Genomic DNA, 6,243 nt, shown 5'->3' on the forward strand with positions numbered 1-6,243 from the left:
TTTCTCTTGTTTTTTTTGCTGCAGAGTACCAACATGTTACAAATGAGAATTTTCCCCACAAATTCTTTGGACAACTGCACCATCACCTATTTCATTTGATGACAATTTTAAGGCAAACAGCATCCAAAACTGGCAAGACAGCAGATACCCTGGCTAATCTTTTGAAGGTTTATGATGAGCAGGTATGTTTAGGATCATGTATTAAAGTATTAATTAAAATATAAATATATATTTTATTTAGATTTTTTTTTTCTTAATTTTAGTCTTTGCAGGAACTGCATGATGTCAGTTCATGATGGATTACTGTTATCAGAGGTCTTTTGGTCTTGCTGCGTGAGCGTGACTGGGGATTCTTTAGGACCACCCTGGTAAGACTTCATTCATTCTTTTCACAATTAGGCATGTTCTATTGAAAAGATGAAAGTTGAGGAGCAACTTTTACTTAACATATTTGTAATCATGACTTGTTGATGAATCATGTAAAATTGGCTCAGTCATATTGATATTGTCCTAACATTAATATCCTTGAATTATATTTTAGATTAATAATCCTGAAGCGCTGACTGAAGATGCTTTATTGGCCCTGCAGTCACTGAGGGTCTCTGCTGTCCTGAAGAATGAATTGGACACCACCCACAGCACACTTCCAGACCTTTTTTTGTCTTGTTTGGATTAATGTATGCTCTTCACATAATATATAGTAAAGGACTTTGAACTTGTACAAAAAGTTTTGCTTGGCATGGATGATAGAAAATAGAAAGTCGATTAGCATAGAATCCTTAAAGAATGAGTTGATGTAGAGCCTTTTTTTGTACTCAATAAAGACTGTCACTGGGGTAGTAACTTCAAAACATGTATGTACCTTTAATTGGTAATGGTGCATTTTATTATTATATATATATATATATATATATATATATATATATATATATATATATATAGGGATAGATTGTCTAAAACGTAAAATTCTGTCATTTACTTACTCTTCACTTGTTCCAAACCTGTTTGAATTTCTTGCTTCTGTTGAACACAAAAGTTATTTTGAGGCATTGACTTTCTAATAGGAAAACAAATACTGTGGAAATCAGTGGTTCCAGGTTTCAGCTTTTTTGTCAAAAATAACCTTTTAAGTGTTCAACAGAAGAAAGAAACTCAAACAGGTTTGGAATAAGTTAGAGTAAATGACAGAATCATAGTTCAACCAAGACTGAATATATATATATATATATATATATATATATATATATATATATATATATATATATATATATATATAAACCATTTGATAGTTACTGTGCCAATGACTTTTTTTCTAAACAAAGAGTCACTTCACAGAATGTGCACTTATTCTTTATTAACGAATGCTTTAAGACTGTAAGTTTCGTAGTTTTTATTAATCTTATTATTATTTAATTTTGTCAAACTTATAGTGTTTTTTTTTCTTGAAGCTCTTGTTTGATATATTTGCATTTTGGGAAATTCTTATTAATTTCAGAATAGTGTTTATTTTAAATCTCCTAATGTCTAATTGTTTTTATTGTTTCATGACATTTGTAATTGCACAGGAGGCACATTTGTACTGTTGGACATTTTTTCTTTAAAAATAAATGTCTAAAATGGTATTGTCTGTGTGTTTAAAATTACAGATGTATTTTGATAGATTTATGGGGTTTAAAGATTAAAATTATGGCTAATTTCATTTGTGAAACTGAGATGGAGAAGTTAATTTAATAAAAATGCTATCAAAATGTATGAGCTGGGTGACTTGAGTATTTAAAGTTGAAGGAAATTAAAACAATTAGGTTAATTACTATTAAAATGTATGAGCTAGGTGACTTGAGTATTTAAAGTTTGGACAAATTAAAACAATTAAGTTAATTGCTATTAAAATGTATGAGCTGAGTAACTTGGGTATTTTAAGTTAGGAGAAGTGTCTTGCATGAGTACAACAAACTCAAAACTTGACGTTTCTGTTTACTTAAAATAGAAAATTTCATAACTTAAAAAATTTGACGTAACTGATTACCTCAAATTTTTTGAGTTTTGTCAACTTATTCGGGATTACAGTGTTGTTTGGACCGAATGTTTTGATCAGGAGAACTTTTCTTGGTCCTATACCTTCCACAGAATATTAAAATACACATAAATACATTTGGACCACTTCATTTAATGATTGCTATCAGGATGCGAAGAGACTTTCAACCAGAAGATGGCAAAAATGTTTCTGAAAATCAGCTTTTGTACCTTTAAGCTGAACTTAAACTGACTGAGTTACATTTTTTAAAGGTTACCCTTGAGGTAAAGAGAGCCTGCCTGTCAGGTTGAGGTTGAGCTGGAAAAATGGAAGTTTGCTTAGAAAGTCAAAATTATTACAACCCCTACACCCCCCCCCCCCCCCCCCCCCCCCCCGGTATATTTCCCCCCAATTTTTGTTTAACAAAAAAAAAAGATTTTTTTCAAAACATTTATGAACAATAGTTTTAATGACTGATTTCTTTTATCTTTACCATGATGACAGCACTTAATATTTTCAACCCCGGCTCATTCTGAAAACGTAGCCCTATATACACTTGTAGAAGAGCACCAAACACATCCCAGGAGGTATATTTTTTGCAGTTTTTGTTTCGCAAATCCACCAGAGGCCGCTGTGTATTCTTTTTCAGATCTCAAATTTTTCCTGGTGAGTGCCATTCATACCTGCTGTTCTCATATAAATCCACCAGAGGCCACTGTCGACTGACTGATTGACTGACTGACCAACAGACTGATCCCCCTACCCACCCATTTCCTAAACCCAAACGATAGTGTTTTAAAAAGTACAGATTGACCAGCGCACACTCACTTCCCTAAACCCAACCGACAGTGTTTTGAAAAGCAATCCAGAAAAAGAAAATCCCTCTATTTTTTACCACTTTTTCCAGATTTTACTACATTCTGACTATTTTATTTACTTGTTTAATTGATTTTTTGTCTTGTTGTTTTTGTCTTACCTGCTTTCTGGAACCATTCTTCGGTAGACCCAAACCCCATAGTCGCAGTCAACTCCTCTCTGCATCTCAAGTCCGCCAACGTACGCTGCGAGCCACTGGACAAACTGGTAATGGCAGGAAAGCGGCCAGCTAGTAAGCGCGAAAAGGAACGGCGTCATGTTGCCCTGTAGTGTTCGTTTTAAAGGCGAAATACAGCCATACGTACTTCTGGCTACATAATTTGCGATCTCCAGAAATGTATATATGACTACGTTTTCAGAATGAGCCTATGTTGAATATTTTACCAGATATTTTTCAAGATACTAGTATTCAGTTGAAAGTGACAAAATTTTAACTTAATTGGGCAAGTTATGGTAATTAGGCAAGTCATTGTATAATGATGGTTTGTTCTGTTGACAATAATAAAAAAAAATTCTTTAGCTGAAATAAGACAAATAAGACTTTGTCCAGAAGAAAAAGATATTATAGCAAATACTGTGAAAAATTCCTTGCTCTGTTAAACATCATGTGCATGGGAAATATTTGAAAAATAAAAAAATAATAATAATAATAATAATTTTGACTTTTTGTGACATTTTGACAATTGTGTAAAAAGTGCAGTGTATAGTGATTTAGCACATGCTAATCTGCTGATAATAAGCACATAATAGTGAAGTTTTGAGTTATTGTGACATTAATGTAAGCAACTTGAATGAATTAATTCATCTAACCTAATCTTTAAAGGTGGAGTAGGCGATTTCAGAAAGCTTGGTAATTGTGTATGTCTAGCTGTGGAAGCCAAAGATTCTGCCCGCTACAGATAATCACTGTCCAAATCCAAAACACGTCAACTCCCAGAGGCAGAGCTGAGACTCAAGTGACAAGAGATATTGAAAAAAAAAAAAAAAACATTAGAAGGCACATATTTAAAAAAAACATGAAACATTAAAGAATTCATATCTTGACAGGCAGTTAGGACAGCCTATCATAATATTCGGACCAAACATTTTGATTGGACAAAGTTTATTTGGTCCCACACCCTCCACACATGATAAAAAGACGTATAAAATAAATTTAGACCGCTTAACTTTAATAAATGCAATTGAGTCTGAGATGTAAACAAAATTTCAACCTGGGGTGCTTTTCCCAAACAACGACATAACTCATGGCTGAACTATCACAGTATGATGCATCGTTTGGGAAAAGAACGATGTAGTGACGAGTGTTTCCCAAAACCCATGGTTTCTCTGTCGCAAATCCATAATTTAAATCATGTTTGTTATAACGTAAAACGCCCGTAAATAGGCTCTAAACAGGGCGGATTAACAACTTTAAAGAAAAAAATAAATAAAAATGTGCAAATTATATTGTTTTAAACACACACACACACATTTATTTATTTTTTAAAATCCAATATTAGGCTAGTTTTAGTAAAAACATGCACTCTCCATATTAACTGAAATATATAAAAATATTATGAATATTCCATATTCTATTCTAAAACAGAATCATATAAATAGTTAAAGGTTGTAATTTACAGTAGACTATTAAGAAATTAATAAAAAATACTACCTAATAAAAAGTATTATTATTATTAGTATACTATAGTAGTAGTAGTAGTATTTTTATTATTAATTTATAGTTATTAATTTATTATTATTATTATTATTATTATTATTAAGTAGGATAATGTTTTTTATCTTATACTTTTAGGTCACCTATAGCTTTCGTCATGAGCCACGGCTCTGTTTAAAATGGCATAAATGTTTTTAAAGTGCACTGCGAAGGGAGCGCAACTGTCAATATGAAGATTGCTAAAACTGAACTGTAAAAATACTTTGAAAGCAAATTACACCTAAAAGAGATGACTTTAATGCTTTGTTTTAATCATTCCAAGTTTAAATGTGAAACATTCTAAATGAATAGGGCATAGGGGGGATAACTGGGATCAGAGCACAACCAGGAACTATGCTACTAACTACAGCTCTAGAGGTGTAGTTGCAAGTGGACAAGTTTGCAACGCAGTTTGTTGGAACGATGGATTTGGAAAACGCAAAATCAACTAACTATGTTTGTAATGACGGAACTTGTGACCTAACGATGGCTAACGATGGTTTTCAGAAATGCACCCCAGCATAGCAAAATAGGCTTTTGAGTCACAGACCCTGCCTTTAATTTGAGCCTTGTACTTTAATGTTGTGGTAATCGGTTTCCTCAAATGTTTTTGAGGAGTGTCATTTTGAGAATGTCATTTTGAGAAATGATCGAATGATTTGTAATCTTTATTTTGTGCTAATTTTCTTATTTTTTGGATTACGAGTGGTAAGTATTTGGTAAACACTGCATGTTTTGACAGTCTCAGATACTACGTTGTGGGAAAAAAATAATTTTCAGGTCAGATGAGTGGCTGTTGGTGTAGTTTACTGTACCTAAAACCTGAGATACAACATTAAACTTGTTGTGGCCTGTATGTGGCCCTGATCTGAAACAGGATTCATTCATCTATATGGGCAAGAGAAAACTGGTTGTGCTATTTGATATGTGGGAAGTAACACACTGTATCCTCAATTTGTGTTGCACACTGAAGAGTCTTTTTAAAGCAGGGCATACATAGTAGTTTGGCTTTTTTCATGCTTTGTATTATATGACAGGTATATGACAGGAAAGCTGGGGTAGAGAGGGGAGTAAGACCAAGAGGTGGGAATGGAACTCAGGTCACTGTGAGTGCAATTGTTATACATGTCTGTGCGTTTAACCACAAGGCTAGACATGCTGACAGTAGTTTGACTTCTGGTGAAAGTAGTAAATAGTAAATCATGAGCAGAATAATACCAAAAATGTAATTAAGAGTTAATCAATACTTGCTAATTTCACACTGTAAAAAAATATCCATTAAGTTTACATTTGGAAAGAGATGCTTCTGACATATTAGTCATGCTATCATATTTTAAAATTATATTAATAAATTATTATAAAATCATTGTGATGTTACGGTAATATAGCAAATTCCTTGCAATAAATCTACTTTTTATTTTACAAATGTACGAATACAGGCCTGTAGCCAGGGTGTGGGTTCGGGTGGTACGGAAGACCCACCCCTCACTGACAAAAGTCCAGAATTTGTCCCATGATGAGCTTATTTGTCCTATTTTGACTGCTATCCTATCATAAATAGTGAAAATAACCTTTGGAAAAAGGCTTTAAGACTAAGTGGAATCCTCTGTTGGCTGTTGCTTCCGTGTGACTTTAGCTAATTAGTTTTGGCCAATGCTAA

The 6,243-nt window shown here is 33.1% G+C and overlaps 1 long non-coding RNA gene across 1 annotated transcript; it reads left to right on the forward strand.

The window, feature by feature from the left end:
• Positions 1–23: 23 nt before the first annotated feature.
• LOC130234238 (uncharacterized) lies at positions 24–875 on the forward strand. Its single transcript, XR_008838283.1, has 3 exons — positions 24–182; positions 264–368; positions 542–875. It is a non-coding gene; the product is annotated as an uncharacterized LOC130234238 (long non-coding RNA).
• Positions 876–6,243: the final 5,368 nt, after the last annotated feature.

Source organism: Danio aesculapii, chromosome 8 (assembly GCF_903798145.1).
Source record: "Danio aesculapii chromosome 8, fDanAes4.1, whole genome shotgun sequence".
NCBI lineage: Eukaryota > Metazoa > Chordata > Actinopteri > Cypriniformes > Danionidae > Danio > Danio aesculapii.